Genomic DNA, 15,724 nt, shown 5'->3' with positions numbered 1-15,724 from the left:
AATCTCTGGTAAATTATTCTGACTACTGACAGTATTGGTGATTTATTTATACTCTTCTTAAAGTTTCATTATGTTTTTATATCAGCATTTCAGGACTGAAAGTTATTAATGTAAAACTGCTGTGGGGTTGACATTTGGAACTTTGCATGTCAGAGTTCTGGCTCCATTTCTGATTCCAGCTTCCTGCTAATGTGTACCCTAGGAGGAAGCAGGGTTGGCCCAAGTACTTGGCTTCCCACCACCTGTACCTGGGAGACCTGGATTAAGTTCCCAGTTCCTGGCTTACTCCCAGCCCTGGCTCTTGCAGCCATTTAGGGAGTGAACCAGCAGATGAGATCAATCTGTGTGTGTGTGTGTGTGTGTGTCTGCCTTCCAATTAAATAATAAATATTTCTTAAAAGTATGTGTATCATGGGGGGAAAGTTGAGAACTATTGTAACTCCAGATTTTCCTGTCTTCAATGAAAATTAATTCAAGAAGGCTTAGAGTTTCAGGAAAAAACCAACTTCTTACTTTCCTATTTTTAAAATCTTTCTCAGGTCATATGATGCATAATTGTTGATTTGCTTTTTTTTTTTTAAATAAAATGATGCTTCCTAACTTCTCAATTAGTATTTTTTAAAGATTTATTTTATTATTTATTTGAAAGTCAGAGTTACACAGAGAGAGGAGAGGCAGAAAGAGAGAGACGTCTTCCATCCAATGGTTCACTCCCCAATTGGCCGCAATGGCCTGAGCTGCGCTGATCCGAAGCCAGGAGCCAGGTGCTTCTTCCAGGTCTCCCACAGGGGTGCAGGGGCCCAAGGACTTGGGCCATCTTCTACTGTTTTCCCAGGCCACAGCAGAGAGCTGGATGGGAAGTGGAGCAGCTGAGTCTCGAACTGGCACCTATATGGAATGCCAGCGCTTCAGACCAGGGCGTTAACCTGTGCCACAGTGCTGGCCCCCTCAATTAGTATTTATTACTTAGCAGGTAATCAAGGCTCTGACACATAAAACATGCCCTAAGTGATAAGACTGCTGCTTTGGCAATATCTTCCCACGTGCTGAGCCTGCTGTATCCTAATCTTGTACCGTGTGGAACAAGCTGGGAATATCTGCAAGGAACTAGTAGCCAAGACTCTTTCAACTTATCCTATGATCCCACTTGCTCTTGCGGTGGGAGAAGCAACACACTGTGGTACAAATGTGTGTGGGTGAAAGAGGCAGCCAGGCAGACAAAGGATTCATGATTCTACTTCCCAGATGTCTCCTTCTCTCCCACTAGCAACCAGCTTCTCTCCTCTCAAACACCCACAGACACAGCCATACTGTGAGTGAAGTCATCACCACTCAGGAGTATCTCACAGCCTAAGTCCTAACACAGCAAAGGAGGTGCTCATGAAAATCCTTTGTTCAGCCCAGGCTGGGATGTCCAGAGCCTGGTCGTGGTGAATAGATGTGCAAAGCACCTTGAACATCAGACAAGTCGGCGCTCAGATTTAGCTCTGTGGCTGACTTTAGGGCCCTTCAATGTCCCTGACAAGAATACATGTGCCAGTTCCTGGAGATACAGTGCTGAGCACCAACAGTTTGGTTCTGGGGCTTAAGAGCCCAGCAGGATCCCATATGTGAGAACAGGGCTACCTTGCTGGGTCATTATGAGATTTCAATCGGGCTAATGTCTTTAAAGTATGAACTTGATATACAGTAGGGGCTCAACAATTTTCCATTTCTTTCTACCCTCTCTTCCTTCCATGACTGCCCCCTTCCCTTGCTTCCTTTGGCCACTCTATTGCTGAAACCAGGAACAGAAGATGGGAAAAGCTCAAATTAACATAGCTTCTTCTGGTGAAGAAGGCTAACTGTGAGATGGGAGCAGAAGCATCTATTAGATCCTCATCTACATGGTATCTGCGGCTCTAACCTGAACATAAACATCTCTGCCCATCTGTAAGGTCATGTCTGAAGGCTGACGCATCACGCATTTGTCTGGATACAAGTGAGGCTATCTGTAGAGTCAGGAGTTAAGAAAAATTGCATTAAATATTTGTGCAAACTCTAATGAAAATAGATTCTTTAAGAGAGCTGTGTGTTTGCTGTTGTTTTCTCCTGTTGTTGACTTTGATACAGACTTCTAATCTCAGAAGTCGTATTAAAGACATGCACACTAAGTTTATTGCAGATACGTGATAGGTAAGCTGGCTAATGGACTCTGGCTTATTTTCCTTTACAGATATTTCTTTTTTGCAGAGCAATAACAAAAACAACAACAATAATAATGTTGTTCATTAACCTTCAACTTTCACTGAATCTCACTCAAATGAAGACAGCCTTCAAGTTGCCCCACCTTTATAAGGGCCCTGAAACATGCCATGCATGACATCCCAAGCTTTCTCAAATGACAAAGGGAAAATTTTCCTCCATAAAATGATCATATGAGAAAAAGCATTGTGGAACAAAGAGCTACTTTTCACCTGATGAGCTACAAGCTGATATGATGAGCTGTACAGCTGATGGCAGCAACCCATAAATGCACAGCCTGGAATTTTCAATGACAAGGAGAGTGGTGATTTATTCCATTAATTGCCATTGCAAAGAGTCCAGGAATATCTCCAGGGAAACATAATGGCCTCACCTCAGCCAGGGAGTTAACAGTGTCTTGCTTGAGGAACCCACCCTCACGTCCCAGTGGAAGCTACTGATGCATGGCCCACCACCAAAAGTTCTGCTTTCATGTCTGAAGGGAAGCCTGAGCATCAGAACTTCTAGAACTCTCCAGGTGTTATCATGTGCAACCAAGGTTCCAGATCTCACTCTCCAGAATGGGAGCTCAGCTGGGCAGGATGCAGGCTGGAATGGATGAGATGTGGGAAACCAGTCATGGGCCCCCTGCCAACTCACCTCACATCGAGGGGAAAGGGGGAACCAGCTTGGGCCATTATTGCTCCTAAGGGAAGGGAGCTGGTATAGCTGCACATTCTAGGGGATTCTTCCCCAGAGAGTGGGACCTCCAGACAACAGCCAGGTGAAAAGAAAGCCCATCACCTGACCATAGACCTGTGTTCTGACATGAGGGACTGTTAACTAGCCTCATGGAGAGTCTCTATGTGATCCCTATTTGATTTACAACCCTATTGATTTACATTCAATGTGTGTTCGGGTCAGGTATTATTTAAGCGTAGGCAAGAAATCATCATGTTTCTGGTGGTTTACAAAGTTCTTTTTTCAGTGCCTCCACCAGCCCCTACCAGTACCCAAGCCAAAAAGTCTGCCAGATTCTGATCTATAGGCAAAGGCAGAGCTACCAGGGTGGAAATAAGTGATCGGAAGCTACAATATTCTATTTTTTAAAATTTTATTTATTTATTTGAGAGGCAGAGTTACAGACGGAGAGAGGTCTTCCATCTGTTGGTTCACTCCCCAAATGGCCACAATGGCCGGAGCTGGGATGATTTGAATCTAGGAGCCAGGAGCTTCTTCTGGATCCCCAAATGCAGATGCAGGGCCCCAAGCACTTGGGCCATCTTCCACTGCTTTCCCAGGCCATAGCAGATCAGATCAGAAGAGGAGCAGCTGGGACACGAATTGGCACCCATATGGGATGCCAATAGGTGGTAGCTTAGCCTACTGCCCCACAGCACCGGCCCCTACTGTTTAGGCCGGTTCCCAAAGACAGTCCCTTTGGTGTCTCAAGAAACACTGTTCGGAGGCCGGTATTGTGGTGGAGTAAAGCCACTACCTGAGACACCAGCAAGTCTATGGGCACTGGTTCACGTCCTGGCTGCTCCACTTACAATCCTAATGGCCTAGGAAAAAGTAGTGGAAGATGGTCCAAGTGTTTGGACCCCTGCCACCCACAAGGGAGACCATGATAATGCTTCTGGCTCCTGGCTTTGGCCTGCCTCAGCACTGGCCATTGTGGCCATCTGGGGAGTGAATCAGTGAATGGAAGACATCTCTCTCTCTCTCTCTCCCTTTATCTCTGTAACTCTGACTTTCAAAATAAATAAATATTTTTTTTTAAAAAAGAAAAGCAAAACAGCTGGAAAACATAGATTGTGTCCCTCTGTCTTGCTTTAACAGGAAACCACAGCTCAAAGAAGTTGCTCTGTCCAAGGGCAATTATAAAAGAGCCACACCTGGTCTGAAATCCTGATTTCCAATCTCAAAATCAGTTCTTTCTTAGTCAAAGGCCTGAACGGCACCATAAAACTTGGGCTTCTTTCTAACACAGTCTAGAGTCTCTTAGGAAATCTCCAGAAAGAAGGAAAAGGTTCTGGAGGTCTGATTATCAGCACTCGCAGCAGGCCTGTCCACATTCTGTTCCTGGCCACTTGTCCTAGTCCACATCATGAACAGGATCATCCAAGAAATGTTAAACAGGAATGCAGTGTTGGGACCAGCCTCCCGTGGCCCTGAGCTCGTGCAGCTTCTCTGTGATAGCGATGGGCATCTTCATGGCTTGATATTCATACACTCTTTCCGAGTCCCCCTTTCAAACATAGCCAGGCCTTATGCCCTCCCTGGGCCCCCATTGCCTCCTCATGCAGGGCTCAAGTTACTTCTCATGAGCATTTATTTGAACTCTCAACTACCTCCTTCCCTGCCTAAAATGGCAACAATATCATTCCTAGAGCTCTTTATTATTACAACTATTGCTTGGACTTCTGCATTCATTCAGCACCCATTCTGAGCAGGGCACTGTGCCAGCATATGACAAGAGTAGCTAACTTACCACCCTGGGAGACCAGAACCACAACCACCTGCATTTTCCAGAGAAGGAACTAGTGTAGAATGTCTATGGGTTTTCTGTCTCACTGTAACAAATTAGCCCAAACTTACTGGTTTTTGTTTTTTGTTTGTTTGTTTTGACAGGCAGAGTGGAAAGTGAGAGAGAGAGACAGAGAGAAAGGTCTTCCTTTTGCCGTTGGTTCACCCTCCAATGGCCGCCATGGCCGGTGCGCTGCGGTCGACGCACTGCACTGATCTGAAGCCAGGAGCCAGGTGCTTCTCCTGGTCTCCCATGGGGTGCAGGGCCCAAGCACTTGGGCTATCCTCCACTGCACTCCCTGGCCACAGCAGAGAGTTGGCCTGGAAGAGGGGCAACCGGGACAGAATCTAGCGCCCCAACCGGGACTAGAACCCGGTTTTAAAACCCAAATTCATCAACACAGAAGTCTTAGTTGGGACTCACCAGGCTAAAATCAAGACACTGGCAGGACTGCATCCCTCCCTGGAGGCTCTGGCGGGGACATCCCGTTTCCTGCCTTCTCCAGCTTTCCAGAGGACAGCCACACCTCTCGGCTGATGGATCCCTTCCATTTTCAAAGCCAGCGATGGTGGGTTGAGTCCTTGCATCATGTCACTCTCATCCTCTCTTCTGCCTTAACCTCCCATTTTAAAGGACCCTGTGATTACATTGTGCCCCGTGGGCTGGATAGTCCAAGATACTTTCCCTATCTTGAGATTAACAATCTTTGTTCTATTTGTAATCTTAGTTTCCCTCTGACAAGTATGTAAAACAATCACAGGTTCTGAGAATCAGGACATGGACATCTTTTGGAGAAGGGGACATTACTCTGCCTAACATAAAGATCTTACATCATTTGGAGGTAACAAATGAACTTGCTCTATTGGGATATTGGTCTGTTTAGCTCTAAAACCTCTACTATTCACCCCAATGACCACATCTACTGGTAAAATTCTATGAACAATGTTGCTCTCAAAGACCCTCTTCTGTTTCAGGCAGCATCTTGGACACTGGTGGTTCTTGTATGAATCAGAGTTAACTATGTACAGAAGGACTCATGGGTCTGTGCAGGGGAGAGGCCTAAAATGTCACCAATGATGATGGCCAGTGAGAGGGAAGCACATGCGAAAGGCTGTGGGTGCACAGAGGAGGGAATGACTAATTGTGCAGGAAGGGAAGGCAGTGTGGGATGTGGTTGCAGAGGATATGTGAAGTGAGCCGAAGGATAATTAATTCGCTCAGCAGGGGAGGAGGTGAAGGAGGCTTCATGCATAGAGAATGATGTAAGAAAGGCTGCGCTAGGGAAGGGACTGGCTGTTTGTGGGAAAAAAATAAATCATTTTGGTGAGGCCAAACCAAATGTCTGAGATGAAAATATGGCAACTGTGGTTAGAATGGGCTCTAATAGTAAAGACTGTTGGAGGCAATGCTAAGGAATTGGGATTTATTGTGGAGGAAATGGACTGCCTTAGAGGATTCTAAGGAAGAGAGGACCATAATCGAATTTGTATATCCTAGTAATTTCTGGTAACTTCTCAGAAGATGACTCAGTTGGCAAGTTGGGAGTGAGGTAGTGCAGGCAGAGTTCAATGTTCAGGTGAGAGCTAGAGGTCAAGAACAGCCATGGCCATGCGAATGGACTGCAAAAGGCAAATTCAATTGACATGTGTGGGTGTGTATGGGAAAAGATTTAGGGGGTGAGAGGCAGTAAAGAGAGTTGGGAACTCTGAGTTGGGGAAGAGGGTAGCACCCTAAACAGGTAGAATTTCATGCAAACTCACACAACAGTCATAAGCAAGGATATTTGTACATGTACAATCATAGACTTCTAGAAAAAAGTTCCTTTAGGGAGCATGAATCTCTTTATCCCATCATGTAAAGGCACTGCTCCTGGTGGAAGTTGTAATTGCAGATGGTACAGTAAGTTAGGGTACTTGTGCTGTGTGTTTGGGAGAGGGAGCTCCTTCTAAAGCAACTCTTCATACCATTGTGCACCAGGGCTCCCTTTTCCTCCACCACACAGGATCCCTGTGAGCAGAGACTCAACTTTCTGCTTCCCAGACCACATAACCCTCTACATCCCCCACACCACTGTGGCATCTGCCCAATTCTTAAGAGAAAGCTAGACTGCTTTTCTTCCTTCCTTTTTTTTTCTTGAGCTTTCCACCATTCATTTGTCAAAAATACTCCACATCCTTGATTCTGTTGGTCAGAAGTTCTTTGAAACAAGGCCATCAGATTTGGCCAGCTAGGGGATGGAATCATCTGACTCACTCATCCTGTGCATAGCACTACAGATCATAGGTCTTGAACTGGCAGTCAGACCTGCCTGTGACCTTGTCGACCTCGGCCACGTTCATTTGGACAGATGGGTGGTTCTTGGCCCCAATGATGCAAATGCTGACAGAGCATTCCCACACATGTACAGGGTCTACAAACTTGCCGGTGTCATACTGCATGTCCAGGCTGTGCCTGACTGCCAAAGGAGAAAAGTGCTAGAACTGTTTTTCTAATCATTAGTTTGGTAGTGGCAGGATTTGGGGAAGGAACAAATCTCTAGTGTGCACATGTTTCTGTACATACCTGGGTGGATGTGTGAATCTGTGTGTTTCTGTATGTGTTTGAGATGTGTATTTATGTGTGGTTTGTCTTATAGTTTCCAGATTCAACAAATGAAAATACAGGTTAAATGTGAATTTCAGCTAAAACTGACAAATATCTTTTTAATGTGAGTATATCAGTGTGTCAATGCAGTAACTAGGACTTATTTGTACTAAAATATTACTCATTATTCACTTGAGATCAAATGTGTAATCCATGTACGTGTGTGTTTTGTGCATAAGCTAAGTCATTTATGTGTGTTTTTCATTTGCTTGTGTATCTACATGCTTGTGTGTACCTGAGTGTGTATTGTGAACGAATTAACGTGGTTTTATGTGTTTGTATGACTGTAGATATAGGTTGTGGGATTCCTAATAAGAGATTTTTTTAACTATATAGGCTCTAGGAAAAATAGAATTCAGCACTTAAAAGAAAAAAAATGGTTGAATTTTTTATTACTGTTCATGAAGTTTGAACAAGTCACTGCAAGATTAAGAGCCTGAACTAGACTCATTCATTTAAATATGATTGCTCATTCTAGGAGCAGAAGGTAAGAAGACAAATAATTCATAGAGGGCTCACAGTCTAGAGAAAGGACATCGATGAAAGTGATAAGGTTATGATGTAGTAAATGTACCAATAAATGTGCAAGGCAAAATCCCAATGAATATGGAAGTACCTTCCAGTTCTTTGTGTCTGTGAAGCCAGCCCTGCCATTAAGGCAGGCAGATAATTCAGTGTGATGGTTTTATTGCTTGGAATCTTTAAATTATGATTATTGATGGGAGGGTACGTGCAGCTCTGCTAAACACAGACAATCATCCGGACGTCAACTGCCGAGGGGTTGCTCTATTTGTCAAGTTTGTTTGCCTTTCATACCAGCAGTGCTCATGAAAGCCAAGACATGTCGCTGACTTCTGCATTTGAACAGTCTTCCACTCCTCCCGTCATTTTCGGCAATGCACCTTGCTCTTTAAAGGGCTGCTTGCCTCTGGGGGGAGGGCCAGGAGGCACATCTCAGCTCTCTCCAGAGTCAAGCCTGATGCTACGGCTCTTTCCACTTTTACATTCTTATGCTCACCCACAATTTTCAGGCTATGTCTTTCAAAACAAAATTAGCTGGCTAAGTGAGATCCTGGCCATTCTGGCTTCAAATCTGTCTCAAGCGAGCTTTCACACCCTTCAGAAAGCTGCCTTAATAGCATAACTGAGGAATTATGTAGGAGTTTCCGAATCCAATGGTCTGTAGTTAGAATGCAAGCCAAGCTGCTATAGCAAGGGGACATCAGTGGCTGCAACAAGACAGAAGTTTATTTCTCACTTACTTAGTAGTCTGAGCTCATGGTGTCCTGACTCACTCATCCTGTGCATGGAACTATAGATCATAGGTCTTGAACCTGACTGTGACCTTGTCGACCTCGGCCACTTTCATTTGGATGGATGTGGTTCTTGGTCCCGCTGATGCGATTGCTGGCAGAGCATTTCCATGGCACGTACAGGGTCTACAAACTAGCCGGCGTCATTCTGCATGTCCAGGCTGTCCCCAGTCCCCGAGGGACAAACAGCTCCTTAGCTCCTTCTGGCTTGTTACACTCCTGTGCCTTCAACCCATAGCTGCCAGCCCAAATCTAAAATGCTTCCTTGACTTTCACCCAATGGCCCACAACAGTCAACAGGAAAGAGAGGGGGAGGGGAGCACAGGTCCATTTCTCCCAAAAGGTGAGACTTGGGAACTGCATGAATCACTTTCCCCGACACGTACATTTCTGTACTCACAGAAGACAGAAACATGGTCTTCATTTGGCTTTCTATGCAGCCTCTGCCCAAAGCGAACTTGCCCCCAAATATTTATGAGTTTTCAGAACAAACAGCCTTTGGAATACATTTCTGTCTTCATGCCTACTTGGAGGTGCATAACAGCACTGAATATTCTATGTGTTACTAGACACATAAGAATTCCTTAGCATCTGTTAATTCATTTGCTTCTGATAGGCAAGTCACCTGAGAAGTGAAGGGACTTGCCCACTGAGAACCAGAGTTGGTTTCTGTATCTGCAGGTTCTGCTTCTGTGGGTTCAACCAACCTTGGCCTGAAAATATTTGGAGAAAAAATTTGAATCTGTACTAAATCTGTGCAGGATTTTTTCTTGTCGATATTCACTAAACAATGTATCACAACAATTATTTATATAGCATTGGCACTGTTATATAGAAATGCAAAAAAGTGCATAGTGGGATGTTTATGGTTTATATGCAAAATATTCTATTACTTTATATCAGGCACTTAAGCATCCATGGATCTTGGTATTCTCAAGGGTCCTGAACCAATCCCCAGCGGATGTCAAGAGACTGCCACACAGGTGTCAAAAGCAGCATTTATTTGCATTTCTCTGATTGCTAGTGATCTTGAACATTTTTTCATGTGTCTGTTGGCCATTTGGATTTCTTCTTTTGAAAAGTGTCTATTGAGGTCCTTGGCCCATCTCTTCAGTGGGTTGTTTCTTCTGTTGTTGTGGATTTTCTTGATTTCTTTGTAGATTCTGGTTATCAACCCTTTATCTGTAGTATAGTTTGCAAATATTTTCTCCCATTCTGTCGGTTGCCTCTTCACTTTCCTGACTGTTTCTTTCGAAGTACAGAAACTTCTCAATTTGATGCAATCCCAAATGTTAATTTTGGTTTTGACTGCCTGTGCTCCTGGGGTCTTTTCCAAAAAGTCTTTGCCTGTACCTATATCTTGCAGGGTTTCTCCAATGCTCTCTAATAATTTGATGGTTTCGGGCCGTAGATTTAAGTCTTTAATCCACGTTGAGTGAATTTGTGAGAATGGCTCACATCCAGAAATCTACCAACAATAGATGCTGGAGAGGATGTGGGGAAAAAGGGACACTAACCCACTGTTGGTGGGAATGCAAACTCATTAAGCCATTATGGAAGTCAGTCTGGAGATTCCTCAGAAACCTGAACATAACCCTACCATACAACCCAGCCATCCCACTCCTTGGAATTTACCCAAAGGAAATTAATTTGGCTAATAAAAAAGCCATCTGCACATTAATGTTTATTGCAGCTCAATTCACAATAGCTAAGACCTGGAACCAACCCAAATGCCCATCAACAGTAGACTGGATAAAGAAATTATGGGACATGTACTCCATAGAATACTATACAGCAGTAAGGAACAATGAAACCCAGTCATTTGAAACAAGATGGAGGGATCTGGAAAACATCATGCTGAGTGAATTAAGCCAGTCCCAAAGAGACAAATATCATTTCTTTTCCCTGATCGGCGACAACTAACTGAGCACCAAAGGGGAAACCTGCTGAAATGAAATGGACACTATAAGAAACAATGACCTGATCAGCTTAGGTCCTGACTCTAGATATAGAATGTAATACTTTATCCTTATACTTTGCGTTTCTGTGTGGGCACAAACTGATGAGCTCTTTACTAATGATATACTGAAGTGATCTTCTGTATATAAAGAGAATTGGAAATGAAAAAAAAAATAACAACCTGGTATTGAAGGGGAAATGGCATAGAAAGTTAATTAATTTGAAAAAAAAATCATGTGGGTTCTCTGTCTTTAATGTGCTGTACATTGCTATTTGATGCTATAATTAGTAATCCAATGGTAGTTTTTTTCACTTTGTAGTGCTATATGGGCAAAATGTTGAAAACTTTACCTAATATATACTAAGCTGATCTTCTGTATACAAAGAGAATTGAAAATGAATCCTTACATGAATGGAAGGGGAGAGGGAGCGGGAGAGGGGAGGGTTGCGGGCGGGAGGGAAGTTACGGGAGGGGGGAAGCCATTGTAACCCATAAGCTGTACTTTGGAAATTTATATTCATTAAATAAAAGTTAAAAAAAAAAAAGCAGCATTTAGACCCAGACTTTTTCCCACATACTGCCCTGCCTGCTGTAATCTGCTGATGACTGGACATATGCTGGATTTTCAGTGTTCAGCTTCACCAACTGCCCTGTCTTCTTTGCAGCCCAGAAACAAAGTAGGAACTACATTCCCCAGAATGCCATTCCCTTGAGGACCCAGGTTAGAGCACCAGTGACAGGCAGAAAAGCAGAGACCTTATCCTGCAGAAGTGGCTGCACCCAGACATCTGGGCAGATGCACTACACCTTTCCACAGGCTCCTGAGGACTCTGCCCTTAGTGCTTTAAGTTGAGATCTCGCCTGGCAACTTCGCTGCCCTTTGAATCTTGCACATCTCCAATGGTCACAAAAACCTGTGATTCCTAGTCTGAACCTTAGAGACACAGAAGGTAAGATCAGGAGATGCCGCAGAATTCTTTGTCAGAAAAAACACTAAAATCAGAAGTAGACAAACGGGATTTGAATCTCAGCTTGCTTTCTCACTGACCAGGTATGCCCTCAGCCACATCACTTAGTGTGAACACAAGCATATTTCATTTAGCAGAGAACAACAATATCTACAAAATCATTGAGAGGATCCCTTGCACAAGGTATTTAACAACAATTAGGACAACACAAAACAAAAGTGGGATGTTACTGTTACTATTGCTGTTAATAATCAAGCATTTTTCAACCCTTGGGACATTCGGATCTGGCTAAAAGGTCCATGAGAGTCTCACAGGCATGGAAAGCCATGACCATGACACGGTGGCAAAAAACAATCTAAATGAAAGATCCTGGTGAACAAGATCCCAGCAGAAGGAACAGGCCATCAAGGAGGGAGGCGCCTTTCTCCGAAGGGAGGAAGGAACCTCCACTGTGATATGGTCTTGACTAAACAAGTTCAGAGTCGGTGAACTCAAGGGGCTTCCATAGCCTAGACAGCTCATGGCAAGAGCCTCGGGTGATTGCTGACGCCATAAACAAGAGTGCCAATTGTTAAATCAACAATGGGAGTCACTGGGTACATGCTCCCCACGTAGGATCTCTGTCCTTAATGTGTTTTACTATGAAACTTAAAAACAACACTACTAGTCAAACAATACCCTATACCTTGTGCAGTTGTGTGAGTGCAGCCTGTTGAAATCCTTGCTTAGTATATACTAAGTTGATTTTCAGTATATGAAGGTAATTGAAAGTGAAACTCGATGAAGGGCAGGATGGGAGAGGGAGTGGGAAAAGGGAGGGCCGTGGGAGGGAGGGAGGTTGGGAGCGGGGAGCCACAACAATACAAAAGTTGCACTTTGTAAATTCACATTTATTAAATAAAAAAATAAATAAATAAAAATTTAAAAATCAAGCATTTTTATCAGCATTATTATATTTAATCCCCAGGCAATTCTGGCTACTATTCCTACTCCCATTTGACAAAAACAGAGAAGTGAATTACCCTGCAAATGATCACGCAGCTAGTTCTTGCCAGAGCCAAATATTGAGCCTAGTCTCTAAAGTTCCAAACTCACACTCAACCACTATGCATGTTTTTTCTCTTAATACTGACATATTTCAATGTGCTTGTTTCAACCTTAACAAACATTTTGCCAGAGTAGTGAAGCAAGAAGCTATAGCAGTTGGGATGGGTGATTTGTGCAGTAGTCTAGCTGCCACTTCAGGCACCCAGATCTCACACTGGAGTCCCTGGGTTTGAGTCCAGGCTTTGCTTCCAATTCCAGCTTCCTGGAATGCACACCTTGGAAGGCAGCAGGTGATGGCTCAAGTACTTAGGTCCCTGATACCCATATGAAAGACCTGGATTGAATTCCAGGCTCCTGGTTTTACCCTGGCCTAGCCCCGGGTATTGTGTGTTGTGGGCATCTGAGAAGCAAAGCCAGTGGATGGAAGATTCATTTAGACCCTCTCCCACTCCCTTCCCCTCCCCCCCCACCCCACCGTCTCTGTTTCTCTGCCTTTCAAATGCAGACATAAAAAATTTTAAAAATTTTTAAAAAGAAATTATGGGCAGTCAGATATATGGAACAACCTCCCACTAACTTTTTTTTTAAGATTTATTTATTTATTTGAAAGTCAGAGTTACACAGAGAGAAGGAAAGGCAGAGAGAGAGAGAGAGGGAGAGAGGTCTTCCATCCGTTGGTTCTTCTGGGTCTCCCATGCGAGTTCAAGGGCCCAAGTACCTGGGCCATCTTCTACTGCTTTTCCAGGCCATAGCAGAGAGCTGGATCGGAAATGGAGCAGCTGGGTCTTGAACTGGCGCCCATATGGGATGCCAGCACTGCAGGTGGTGGCTTTACCCACTACACGACAGCGCCAGCCCCCGACTAGTTTCCAGAATCCAACATGTAATTGTTCTGTCTAGTGAGGTATCTAGTATCAGACTAATTCTGAGGAAAAGCTCAACAACTTCCGCAATGGCGATGGCTCTCAACCTGGAGTGACTCTGCCCTCCAGGAGACATTTGGCAATGTTAGAAAACATTGTCACAGCTTGGGGACAGCGTGCCATTGGTTTCTAACAGGTAGAGGTCAAGGGTGCTGCAAAACATCCCACAATGCACAGGACAGTCTGCTCCCCAGGAATTGTCAGATTCAAAATTTCAATAACACCACTGCCAAGAAGTCTGGCTTTAGGAGGTATTGGGATTTTTTCTATTTCTAATAGGTATTCTGTGAGATATTCTGTAAGGTTGTATTGACCCATGTGGTAGTTAGTTGCCACCTGTGACTATTTAGATTTAAATTAGATGTCCATCAACTGATGAGTGTATATATACACAGTGGGATGCCAGCCATAAAAAAGAATGAGATTCTGTTTTTCCATAACAAAATGGATGCAATTGGAGACCATTATGCTTAGTGAAATAAGTCAGTCCCCAAAATACAAATATCATATGTTTTCTTTGATTTGTGGCAACTAATATAAAGTATAAAAAAATGTATGTGAGTAAAATTGACATTTTGAGATTTGATTGTTTATAGCCCTTATCTATACTCCTGTCGCGAGCACCTACTGTCACGCAGCTCGACAGTAGCACGTGCGACGTACGACTTGTCAGTCACGGGGAAGAAAGGAACACCAGGACACAAGACTGTCTTTTCCAATTTATTATTCACACACCGGGGACACCAGGGGTTTTTATATCACATTACTCATCAGCATGCTCATTGAGGTCAATACCCTTATCAGTATCAATATACTTATCTTTTTTTTTTTTTTTTAATTTTTATTTTTTGACAGGCAGAGTGGACAGTGAGAGAGAGACAGAGAGAAAGGTCTTCCTTTTGCCGTTGGTTCACCCTCCAATGGCCGCCGCGGTAGCGCGCTGCGGCCGGCGCACCGCGCTGTTCCGATGGCAGGAGCCAGGTGCTTATCCTGGTCTCCCATGGGGTGCAGAGCCCAAACACTTGGGCTATCCTCCACTGCACTCCCTGGCCACAGCAGAGAGCTGGCCTGGAAGAGGGGCAACCGGGACAGGATCGGTGCCCCGACCGGGACTAGAACCCGGTGTGCCGGCGCCGCAAGGCGGAGGATTAGCCTGTTGAGCCACGGCGCCGGCCAGTATCAATATACTTATCAATCTATACTATTTAATACACGTAATAAAGTTAACATCACTACTTAATCATGACTTAACTACTTAGCTTAGCTACTTAGCTTAATCACCTAACTTACATAATTACTTAACACACGTATCAATATCACTATCAATACACATGATTAACACTATTTGTAAAAGCTGCGTTTTCAAGGCTCGTATCACAGTCACGAAAAAGAGTGTCAGTGTTCAAGGTTCAGAGCTCCATGTCTCCGCAGAGATGGATCTCGGATCAGTCACTTACAGGCAGGAAGTTGTGGGAAGGCTGTCACTCTGGGCAGTAGGCTCAAAGTTCCCAGGCGGACGGCCAGGTGAGAAGTTGGAGAGGTCCCCTGCTGAGAGGCCTGGTCCGGCTTCAGGGTCAGGTCTGGCAGCAGGCTGATAAGGACTCCAGGCAAGGTGGTGAGACGGCATCTTGGCTGGTCAGCTCCGCTGGCCTCTTGATCCCGTCGTCGCCTTGTGCCACGTAGCAAAAGCTAGCAGGCCGGCTCTTCGACTCCAAATGCGAGGAGACCCAGAGGTTCGCTCGCACTGGGCCACGCACACACACACACACACACTCACACAGACAGTGGGGTTACAGCTCAGGGACAGCTCTGCAGGTCGGCTTGTGCTGCTACCTGCTCCATGCAGAGTAGCAGGCTGCCACTTCAGCCCCAGATGTGTGGAGATCCAGAGGTTCACACACACTGGGCCATGATCCCCGAGAGGACGAAGAGTGGTGCAAGGGCTCCCTTTTTATCCTCATTTTCGGCAGTTCTCCAGCTTGCCATCCTCCAACTTGTCCAATCAATGCTGGTTCCTCCTTGCTTATGTTTGAACTGTCCAGTCAGCGTGGGTAGGAGGGTACTGTCCATAGCACACTGTTATCGGACTGACCAGAGATGTCTGCTTGGTGTGATTA

At 44.6% G+C, this 15,724-nt stretch overlaps 1 pseudogene; it reads right to left on the bottom strand.

Moving 5' to 3' along the window:
• Positions 1-6,941: 6,941 nt before the first annotated feature.
• LOC133749917 (small ribosomal subunit protein eS21-like) lies at positions 6,942-7,191 on the bottom strand (annotated as a pseudogene).
• Positions 7,192-15,724: the final 8,533 nt, after the last annotated feature.

This window comes from Lepus europaeus, chromosome 20 (genome assembly GCF_033115175.1).
Source record: "Lepus europaeus isolate LE1 chromosome 20, mLepTim1.pri, whole genome shotgun sequence".
Classification (NCBI taxonomy): domain Eukaryota; kingdom Metazoa; phylum Chordata; class Mammalia; order Lagomorpha; family Leporidae; genus Lepus; species Lepus europaeus.
The sequence above is the reverse complement of the archived record's forward strand: the minus strand, read 5'-3'. Positions and strand labels throughout refer to the sequence as shown.